Here is a 12,343-nt window from a genome sequence, read left to right on the forward strand (position 1 = left end):
CTGGAAAATTGCTAACCCCTTTGATTTACTTCTCCTCCCTTTACCCTGTCACATTCCAAGCTTTTTCAGATGAGTGAAATGTCAACCTCCATGAAAGATTCTTAAGTTCATAAAGGCAAAGTAAATTAATTGAAATGAAGATGACTTCCATGGCTCGGATTAGAGCCGAGTTCTTTGTACTCTGTTAGAATCTTCTTGTGGTCCCTGCAGACTTTAGGAATATGCTTGGGATCTGTAATGGCTAAAGGACAAGAATAAATTAATTTTAAAATTAAATTTTGGAAAAAGTACTTAAATCCAGTAAGTGTCTCTTCTCAGTGGGAAAATATTTATAGCAATTAAACATCTTTTGTAATAAAATTTTAAATCAAGCCAATGATACAAATGAGTGATGTCCGAAACATTCCCTGACTTCATAATACTTTATTACTTTTGTGTTCTCTCTATTTTTGTTCCTAGAAGAAACTTGTTCAACTTCTGTTGTGAGAATTATGCTTTCATGCAATTTTGTTAAAAGACCATTTAGGCAGCTGTTAAATATCCTTCATGGTTTTAGAAGAGAATGACTTATTTTCACATATATTCATATATGTGATTAATAGGAATTTGTGAATTAAAACTTAAAACTAAAATGTAAGATTTTCTTTTCAAAAATTTCACAAATTAATAGTGTTCATTTTCATTTTCTTCTGCTTTAATTTAAATTTTAGTATCCCTTTGCTAGTACCATATATTTTTCAGATGAGAGACAGAAGTCATATAGTCAAGTTTGAATTTCATTTTCTTCCTTAGTTTTTCTACTCCTTTCCTCCTTATACTTAATAATTAGGTAATAATTAGTTGGAGCTTCTATAACTATTTTTTTCAGTTGAAACACCTTTTTAATTAAGGTTTTACACATACAATTCTCTGTATAAATATAATTCACACATTTTAAAAACATAGTAGATGAAGGACTATTTGCAATAATAAAATAAATAGTGGAATCATAGTTCTTGTCCTTTATGAGTTCACAATCTTCCTGGACAAACACATGCCTGAAGTTCTTACCCTCACCCATGCCTCAGATTGTATTATGGCAATAAGAATCTCATGAATTTTCCTGTGTTAACATTCCAACTTCCTTTTTTATACAGTGAATTTTTATTATGTATTCAAGTTGCCAAAAATAAATAAAATGAACTTTTGATGTAATAGGATAAAATAAAGCTAAGACAAAGTACATAAAATGAACTTCCTGAATTTCTCTTTCTCTTTCTAAATTTAAGTTTCATATACTAGAATTCATATTGATGTTATACACTTTTCTTAAGAGAAAAAACTAAGGAACATTTTATTTACTTTTATTTGGGCTCATTATTGATAGTATTATTGGGAGTTTTGGTACATTAAGTAATTTGAACCACACGGACATATGTTCCCATGGCTATCTCATCCCCTATTTGCCCCTTCCATACATTTTCCTTGCACACATGGTTTAAAAGATGTTTCTTGTACTCTTTTTCTTGAGCAATGTGGTTAACCCTTGAACCTCAGGATAATAGATAAATTTATGGGAGAATTAGGTAAGGTTTCAGTTTCTTAAGAATAAAATGAAATTTAAGAAATGGTTTATAAATTTTTGAAGGTGTCTTATTTATTTTTATGAATATTAAATAGTAAGTATTTTCTTCTTATATAAGATCTTATGAAAGTAGAAAAATAAAGTCACTGCAGTCTTTGCTCTGAGTCCTGAGAACATATCTTAAAGGAATAACAGTTATGTAACCTATATAACCTTGAGGAAACTCATGAAATTGTGTGTATAAATTATGGGAATGTATTAACTTCATCGTTTCATCTGACTGTTTATTTTGCCTTCAAGGGAGGGATAACAGGCAGACCATTGGACTTAACACAGTTCTTCCCAAGATGATATGCAGTTGTTTTCTTTTTGTATCTTTACTTTCTTCTCTCAAATACCTTTGGACTTAATGCGGTTCTTCTCAAGACAATATGCCATTGTTTTCTCTTTGTATCTTTATTTTCTCATCTCAGACACCGGGTGCTTGTTGTGACTGCCATGATATAATTCACACATCACCTCCATCTGTATTTTGTGTGTGTGTGTGTGTGTGGAGTTTCACTCTTGTTGCCCAGGCTGGAGTGCAAGGGCGCGATCTCAGCTCACTGCAGCCTCTGTCTCCCAGGTTCAAGCTATTCTCCTGTCTCAGCCTCTCAAGTAGCTGGGATTACAGGTGCCTGCCACCACTCCTGGCTAATTTTTTGTATTTTTTTGTAGAGACAGGGTTTCACTATATTGGCCAGGCTGGTCTCGAACTTCTGACCTCAGCCTCCCAAAGTGCTGGGATTACAGGTGTGAGCCACCATGCCCGGCCTCCATCTGTTTTATGTAATGCTGTTCTATATATAATACTATAGTTTTAGTTAACCAGCAACTAAAAAAATTCCTTGGATGAAATAAGAAGTGAAAAGATCAATTACAGTGTTTATGTAAGCTTTGAAAATTTTAATTTTCTAAATTTATCAGTGGCTCTTATTTCTGTCTTTCAACAATTAATTCAGATAGTATTTTATACAATAAGTAATTATGTTAGCTATATTTTGTATTAAAATGTTTGTCACTTATACTACCAAATATTTTAGGAGAAAGATTAAAGGATCTTATTTTTAAAATTCTAGTTGGTGGTGACCTCTCTTTTCTCTAATTAGAATATAAAAATATATCTTTATTATTTAATGCATAATTGTTCTCTTTAACCTATTTCTACTTTAAGAAATTAGGCATTTAAAATTCCAACAGCTATTATTTCCTTATAGGAATTCATATATTGCATTGACTAAGAAGTATGACATTTTGCAAGAGAATCTACTTATTAAAGTTATATATTAAATAATATTTTAGTTCTTAGCCTCTAAATCCTATTATATATTTTTTATATATGCCAGGTAGTTTTAAATAATTTAACTGGTGGTCAAATATGCAAATGAAGTGCTAAATGAAATGCCTAGCAGTACAGCCCCATTTATGGCCCAAAGTCTCAACAATGATTAAATGTGATATTTTATAGCACATAGTAAATGCTGAAAGAGGATTTTTTTTTGTTTCCATAATTCTCTTTATATAAGCATATTATCATTAATCTGGGAAATGTACTGCAAGATGGTGAACAATGCTTCAAGACAGAAACTAGCTAATTCTTCAGTTTTACTGAATAAAGTAGTAAAGAGCTGAAAGAAGCCCTTTTAGTACCTTTTTATTCTTAGAATTGCATACCACTATGTGTTTTCCATGTCCAAGGGGCAAATCCATTATTTCACTTGAAAATTTCATCATGACTCTATTTTATAGTATACTTTTGATTTTTTTAAAAAAAGAAACATTATGTACTGAAGTTTTTTCATGTGTCTTCACGTAGTGTATATTTGCAAATTTATTTTACCTGTTTACCTTGAGGTATATTTTAAAGGCTTAAGAGAATAATCCAGAACAATTGTTAGCATTGTCAAAACATGACAGCTTTTCAGTAGGAGGCAAAAGGAGCCCCCTATGAGCTATTTACACAGAAAACAGGGGAGGATGCCTGTCTGGATATAATTTAGAATTTCCATGAACTGAGATGGAAGATAATTAAATCTTGATTTTCACTAATATCTAGAATAAAACTTAGCATTTTCTTTCATTTAATATATAGACAATATATCTCAGTAGTATTAGCAATACCTGTGAATTTGTCACCAATAGAAAGAGTAGATATTTTCATGTAGAGTTGTTGTAGATTCCTTGAAATAACTATAATTAAAATTCATAATTTGATTAAGGCAATTTTCAAACACGACTTGAACATTGACATAGTTTTTAGCTCTGTTTCTGGCTCTTGCTGATCTATCACAAAGATGCACAGATATCACTACATCGTAGAGTTAGTTTTGTAACTATTTGGATGCCTGTATTTGAACATACTTTGTTTCGCTCCTAAGCCTATGCATTTTCTTTTACTTCAAATCATTTTCTAAGTAAGAATTCACAAACCTTACTGAATTGCCAAAAGGGTTCATAGGACATTCTCTTTTGCCATTATTTTCATTCTGAATACGTTGACTATTTTTAGGATTTTCATTCTTAACGTTTAGTCCTCTTCCTACTTCACTAAAAAATATTTCTAAGGTGTTTCTATGAATATTTTTTCCTGACTTTTGCTTTTAATTTGAACCAGAAAACATATCCACAAGGGTAACTCCTTTAAAAAGTTGCATAAAGCTTTAAATTAACAGAGCACTTTCATATTTATTTTCTCATTTGACTTTCACAATTTTGTGACAGTGGGTATAATTATCATCTCCCTTTCACATTGTGAGGTAACTTAGGGACAGAGAGTATAAGGATCTCCTGTTGAAAGCCTCTCCTGATGCCTCCTTATTCTGCAGACTTTTTTTTAAGCGATGAAGAAAAAAATAATTTAAATATGCATTTTAAAAGTATTTTACTGTATTCTGTGAAGTACTTAAATGAAATTATTTTAAAATAGGCTTTAATTTTTCTTTCTGTTAAGTCAATGTTAGACTTCTTTCTCTTCATTTTTGAATTTTTTAAATCCAGTTTTGCTCAATATACCAAACATTTACTGACAACCCACTTTGAGCCAAGACCTTAGAGAAACTAACATGCTGGTCAGGGAGACCAGAGAGAGTCAAACAAATAATTACAGTATGACATGAAAGTGTCTCAAGCAAAATACTATTGGAAAACAGGTAAGAGATTAATTAATTTAATATTTTATAGGTCATGGAAGACTACAGAGAAGAGATGACATTTGAAACAGACCTTGAAAGATGAATGAATTATAGAAATGACATTTTATCTCTTTTTTATTTTAAATAGAACCCAAATAAGTTTAGAAAAGCTATGTTCATGCTAGTTAAAATGTTTGTAATCCTTTATTATTTATGTCATTCCACAACTTTTCTCTAATTTTAAATATTCCATTTTGTTTTTATTATTATGTTTATTAACTGGACCAAAGTTCTCAAGCTCAACAAAAAATGATTTTTTTATTCAATAATGTTTTTCAAGTTTTCTGTAATACTATTAATTTAAACAAAATGTGCTGAGCTCATATTTTAATGTGCTATGCTAGCCATGGAGGTTATGAATAAATCCAAGCCACGGACTTCGTTTTCAAAGAATATTCACTTTAGTTGGATGGGTGACATTTACTGAAACTTTCATAATATTAAAAAATAGCATACATATATTAATATATATATATATAAAATGTATAACAAAAAGTGGGAAAATTATAAGTGTACTTAAAAATGCACATCTGCAGAAAGCTGATAGTAAAGTTCCATAAGAAGAAGGTTTCACCCTGGTATACCCCTTGATCTCTGACCAAAAAAAAGAGAGAAAATTCTGAGGTCATTAGAGGAAAAATACTCCCTACTCCATGAATGGGAGAAGAAAAAGGGGCAGCTGGGTATTGCTTTTGTGTCTTTAATTTAACTCTTTGTCTGCCTCAGAAGGCCAAAGTCTGTCTCACTTTATACAAAACTGTTTTCTAAATTGTATAAACTGAGTTTTAATGGAGGAACAGCTATCTCTTATCTAAACCCCTCTATTCCCAGCTGTGAAATTGATTGATGTTTTTAAAGTTCTAAGGAGCTACCCTTGTGGATATGTTTTCTAGTCCAAAGGAAAAAAAAAAAAGTCAGGAAAAAGGGAATCATAGAAATACCCTAGAAATATTTTTTAATGACCTAGGAAGAGAGCTAAACATTAAGAAAAGAAACCCTAAAAATATTCAACATATTCAGAGTGAAAATAATGGCAAAAGAGAATTTGCTAGGCTCATGTAGTTACATGACTCAGATTAGCATTTGTAGCTGTGTGAAGATTTCATAGATTTAAAATTCTTCATGTCATGTTTCCATTGGCTTTGGCTAAAGTCACTATTTGGCAGAACAGAATCAAGATTCTGATGCCAGATATGTCACTGATGATCAGTTCCATCTCACCTCGCAGTTCTCAGAGTTCAAATCAATTCAGCAAATATTTATTGAGTGCTTATGGCTGCTGACTTTTCTAAGTCAGAGAAAAGTAATGAGATGTTAGTAAAATGTGACATGTCTCTGGTTAGACAGCCACAGATATAGAAAACCATTATCATCATTGCTATTTTAAACCATAAGTTTAATTTGATTGCGTTAATAACAGCATTAGTGTACATTGCTTCAAATTACCATAATTTCCACACTGGACTCTTATTTTTAACTACAGAAATCACTGGATATGAACTGAAGTCTCCAAGGCTTGACTTATAGGTAAAAGAACACCATCCCTCATCTAGCATCAGTTATGTATATTTCTAATACCTCAGTTGAGGGACAGCATTAAGCCATTGTATAAACTAATTGGGTTAATTCTGCTCTGGAATTTAGGCAAATAATGTAACTGAGATAAACAAAGGGTCACTTATGCATCTACTTGTACACATTTATCTACACTTCTTATTTATACTACTAAATGCTTAAAACAACACTAGGCTATAAATTTGCCTTTTCTTTCTGATTCTCTTGGCAGGGTTTCTTACATGCTTAACTTTTAAAGAGTGGAGATCGGCCTCCTCTCAAATAAATAAGAGAGCAGTGGAAGGAAAAACTGCAGCTACAAAGTAGTTCTAACCCATTAAACGCAGATGGCCCACAGGGGGTTTAATCATCAGGAGCGAACACACATCACGCTGAAATATAGAGCTGTTTTCTATCACTTGTTACCATTTGAATGTCTGTCTCAAGAAAGTGAATTCCATATATCTTCCTGGCCATCAGTTGCCCTTTGAATACTCCTCTCTCTGATGTAGCTAGATTTCTCTTCAGAACTTACTGAGATGAATGAGCTCTTGCCACACGTAGAAGTGAAAGAAAACATTTCTTTCTTTGCCACAACAGATGAGATTCGTCATTAGGAGAATGGATTTGACCTTGTAAAGTGGACCAAAGCAATTAACAAACAAATCCCTTTGGGGCAGATTGAGTTTATTCTAGTCCTTTAACAGAAGCTTTTTTTTTTTTTTTTTTTTTTAAGTACTCCACAGCAATCTTGTATATTTATGGAATCTGACCACAAAAAATCAAAAACGTGGAATAAAAAAAAATCATCTTCTATTAAACCTTTCTATGTAAGAGAATTTAAAAACACTTAAAAATCACATAGGTTTATCCTCAGATACCATATCAACAAGTCAAATTAGTCAAGAAGCCATGAAAGAAAATCGATAAAACCAATTTGATAACATCATATAAAATAAAAACTAGAGATCAGTATTAAGGTCTATTGCAAAATGAGGAAAAACCCAATTTTAGGACAATTTACAGTATCTAAGGGAAATATTAATTGTACTTGCCATCTCATACTCATTGTATGAGCTTCTTTAATATATTTATCTCTTACTCATGATGTCCCTTCTATAGTGTCTTTCCCAGGCTTTTTATCTATGCCTTGTTCTTTTAAAATTTATTTTCCTCTTTCCTGGAGCCTATACCTAGCTAAAGTCCATTCTTCAAGTTTAAAATCTTATGTGACATTCATGGAAAGAACAGCTACCAATTCATTGGACAGCACAGTAAGTAAGCAGCTTTCTTACTTTCCCTAGAGTATGTATTTAGCTAATGCTATTAAAGTGAATGACACAGTCTTGAGTAAACCCAGCTGATAAACCCCATGGAAGCTACTCATCTACCATGGGCCTGCAACACTTTAGCCTTGCTCTTTTATTTGTCTTTCTGAGTTTGTAAACCATTCAGCAGTTTGGACACTTAGATGCAAATTGAAAGTTATTATTTTAAACCTAAATCATCTAGTCAGTTCAAAGCATTAATAAAAAGGCATTTCTTCTTTTAAAATTTTGTGTATTTTGTTTGTTTTGCAAAGTCTGTTTTTTCAAAATCCAAAAATAGGTCAAAGGAAATATATCAGACTAACAAAAGATCTGAGGTCTCAATATGTTTTTAAACATTTGGATGCTTAAAAAGTTTTATTATTAATGAGGAAAATATTAAATCCATTTATTTTTTATTTTTAATTCTTTTTTTACCAGTAGATGGCACTGCACAGATGTAAGAGATATTTACATTTAATGTGATTTAGGGGACAAGAGAATCATCAGCAATGCTAGCTGGTGTGAAATTCCCTCCAATACAGTTAGCTCTTAAAGTATTGTATCTGGGAGTCCCATCGGTTGTGTAAGGGAAGAACACAAATTCATTAATACCAATGTTATTGATCAAACACTTTAACAGTGCTCACTGTGTGACAGATGAGTAGGTTCTCTTATTCGCCTATTCAGGTAAGAAAACTGAAGCTCAGAGAAGTTAAGATTTCTGGATGTCAAACTGCTAGTGAGATACAGGACAGAGATTGAGCTAGGCAATTGAGCCAGTCTGTGCTCACTGCTTTGTCCCCTCTTACCTCACTAACATGAACCACCCATCCATCTATTCAGTGATTTCTAAGGAGCTAACTTGAAGATATAAGGTATTAAAACAAACACGCAGTCCAATTCGAAAATCAGAGAGGTACTAGGAGCATAGGAGTAATCTTGAGGAAAGCAAAGGGGTCCTTAAGAGGAAGAGAACATGTGGGTCTCCCTTCTAAAGAGCAGAGCTATTTATCTGATCACCTACTTGTGCTCACAGGCACACCAGTTATTAGGAGGCTGAAAATGGAACATAAAATCCCAACCTACCCCTGCTTTTGTACAACATATACATATAATTAATAGACCATATTTTCAAGAACAGTCTCAGGTTTACAGAACATTTGAGTAGAAAGCACAGAGAGTTTTGTTTACCCCTTTCTGTTATTAATATTTGTATTAGTGCTCTACATTTTTACAATTGATATGACTTTATGAATACATTATTATTAAAGTCTACAGCTGGCAACAGGGTTCATTCTTGGTGCTGTACTTTCTATGAGTTTTGACAAATATATAATGATATGTATCCACCATTACGGTAGCATTCAGAATAGATTTACTGGCCTAAGGATCCCCTTTGTTCCACCTATCCATCCCTTCTTTCTTTCTTCCAAACCTCTGAAAACCAGCTATCTTTTTATTGTCTCTAAAGTTTTGCCTATTCCAGAATATCATACAGTTGTAATCACAAGGTATATAGTCTTTCTAGATTTGTTTCTTTCACTTCATTTCATCTGAGTTTTCTCCAAATATTTTCATGACTTGGCTCATTTTTCATCACTGAAAAACATCATATGGATGAATGTAACACAGCTTGTTTATCCATTCATATTGAAGGACATCTTGGTTGCTGTAAGGGTTGGCAATTATGAATAAAGCTATTATAAGCAATCATGTGTAGATTATTGTGTGGACATAAGATTTCAACTTCTTTGGGTAAATTACAGGGAGTATGATTTCTGGATCATATGGTAAGAGTTTACTTACTTTTATAAGAAACTGCCAAAGTATCTTCCAAAATGGTTCAACAATTTGGTAACTCCCCCAGCAATGAATGAGAGTTCCTCTTGCTCCACATCCTCTCTAACATTTACTGTTGTCCGTGTTTTGGATTTTACTTGTTATAAAAGATGCACACTGGTATTTCATTGCTTTAATTTGCAATTCACTGATAACATGATTTTGAACATCTTTTTATACACTTGTTTTGTATCTCTAATATCTTCTTTGGTGAGGTGCCCAGACCTTTTACCCATTTTTAAATTTTGTTGTTTTTGTTGTCTTGTTGGGTTTTAAGAGTTCTTTGATATTTTATATACAAGTTCTTTGTCAGATACAGGTTTTGCATTTTTCCATGTTCTATGGCTTTTAATTTTTTCTCTTGACAAAGTTTCTCACAAAGCAGAAGTTTTTAATTTTAATGAAGTCCAACTTACTAATTTTTCCTTTTATGGATTGAGCTTTTGGTATTGTATCTAAAAAGTTGTTACCAAACATAAGGTCACCTAGATTTTCTCCTATGTTATTTCTTAGGAGTTTTACAGTTTTATGATTTACACTTAAGTCTTTCATACCTTTTGAGCTAATTTTTGTGAAAAGTATAAGGCCTATGTCTAGATTCCCTTTTTTTCTTTTGTATGTGGATGTCCAGTTGTTGAAAAACAGTATTTTATTGAAAAAAAGTATCCTTTCTCCCTTGAATCACCTTAGCTCCTTTGTCAAAGATGAGTTGACTATATTTGTGTGAGTCCGTTCTTCGGCTACTTCTGCTTTTCATTTCTCTCTTATTTCCTCTCTTATTTCCTCTGTAATAAACTTGAGTGATATTTATTTCATTCCTGTCTCTTCTCACTCATAGGCAATCAGCTATCAAATCTTATGGTAAGTGTTTTTAATGTATTATTTATTTTATTACTACAACAATCCTATGTATTATTAGGCCCATACTAAGTGAGAAGCAGCTCAGAGAGGGAATCTACTTACCTAGAATAAAACAACTGTATTCTTCACTTCTTTGGGAAATTATCACACACATCTCATAAGTGGCAGAGCAGTTTGACTTCAGGATCTGAACTTCCAAGCACTACTGTAATTTCTAAATCTATTTTAAGTTGTTAATTCCCTTCACCTGTATTGCCATCATATTAATTCAAGCTACTATCATACCACAGTAAATTTATTAACAATACTCAGTATCTTCCTTCCTTCCTTCCTTCTACTCCTTCCTTCTTCTTCTCCCCATTCCCCCGTCTTCCTTCCTCCGTCCGTTCTGTCTTACCTTCCCTCCCGCCTCTCTATCTTCTTCTATGTTTCGTTCCTTGCTTTGGTTGTCGTTCTTCTTTCTTTTTGTCTTATTCTATTTCTGGCTTCGTACTGTCAGGGCCTGTCCTGTGCAAGCTGCCGTGCCATCACTGGGTATCCGGACCTCCTTCCTCCTGCCTCCGTCCTTACCGTTCTCCTTCAGCGCCTCTGGTCGTTTCATTTCTTGTCTTCTTTATATTCTTTCTTTTTGTCTGTCTTTACTTGCTTCGTCTTCTTTCGTTCTTTCTGTTCTTTTTTTTGGACCTTCTTTCCGTCCTTCCTTTTTCCTTCTTTCTTTTGTCTTTCCTTTCTTCTTTCCTCTCCTCGCTCTTCCTCTCCTCCTTCCCTCTTCCTTCGTCTTCCTTCTTCCTCCTCCTCTCTCCTCCTCCCTCCCTCCTCTTCCTCCTCCTCCTCCTCCTCCTCCTCCTCCTCTCCTCCTCCTCCTCCCTCCTCTCCTCCTCCTCCTTCTCTCTTCTTCTTCTTCTTCTTCTTCTTCTTCTTTCTTCTTCTTCTTCTCTTCTTCTTCTTCTTCTTCTTCTTCTCCTTCCTTCTTCTTCTTCTTCTTCTTCCTTCTTCTTCTTCCTCTTTTTTCAGAGATGAAATTTTGCTATATTGCCAGAGTGAACTTGAACTCCCAGGCTCAAGTGATCCTCCTGCCTCAGCTTCCCAAAGTGTTGAGATTACAGGCACCAGCCACTGCACCTGGCCCACTCAGGATCATTCTTATGTTGAGTCTGGCCCCACTCCAGATGTTTTTTTTCTAAATCACAATTCTGATAGCACAACCACAAAACTACCTAATGGCTCTCCATCATCTCTAAAGAAAGCAGGCAATCCAAAATATGATTACATATCTTTTCCTCATCCAAATCTCTAATCCTGCTACACTGACCTTCATGTACTTCTCTTCAGGCACTCTGTCTATGCTTAAATATTCACCGTGTACACATAAGTTCATTTGCCTCTGTTGGTCTTTTCTGTCTGTTCATGTGGCTAATGCTTTGTTTTCTTTCAGATTGAAACTTAAAGGTTGTATTCAAGTAGGACTGTCAAATTTAGCAAATGGAAATTGAAGACACCTAGCAATAGATATTACTTGGGACATAATTATATTAAGAAATTACTCATTGTTTGTATGAAAATCAAATGTTATTGGGCATTCTCTATTTTATTTGGCAATCCTATGTCCTAGGGATATCTTCCCTGAAACCATACCCTAGGATTTGGCTAAACGCTCCTCTGATTTGCTCCTGTAGCATCCTATGGTTACTCTATAACAACACTCATTTCGTCCCTATTACTCGTATAATACATCCATCTCTGTCATCATCCTTAAGGACAAAGAATCTATCTTTTTCAGCAGCATGTTTCCAGCATCTAAATAACCAATGCTTGGTGCTCAATGAATATTTATTTGATGTTTTTAAATGCATGAGTTAAACCACTTTAATTAATTCAAATCCTTAGCCAATTTAGGATGTATTATGAATATTAATACATAGTTTACACCTTATTTTGATGTAAAATTAAATTAGAAATTTTAGTTTAGAATTTTTGAAATGATA

The sequence above is a fragment of the Rhinopithecus roxellana genome, chromosome 10, assembly GCF_007565055.1.
Source record: "Rhinopithecus roxellana isolate Shanxi Qingling chromosome 10, ASM756505v1, whole genome shotgun sequence".
NCBI lineage: Eukaryota > Metazoa > Chordata > Mammalia > Primates > Cercopithecidae > Rhinopithecus > Rhinopithecus roxellana.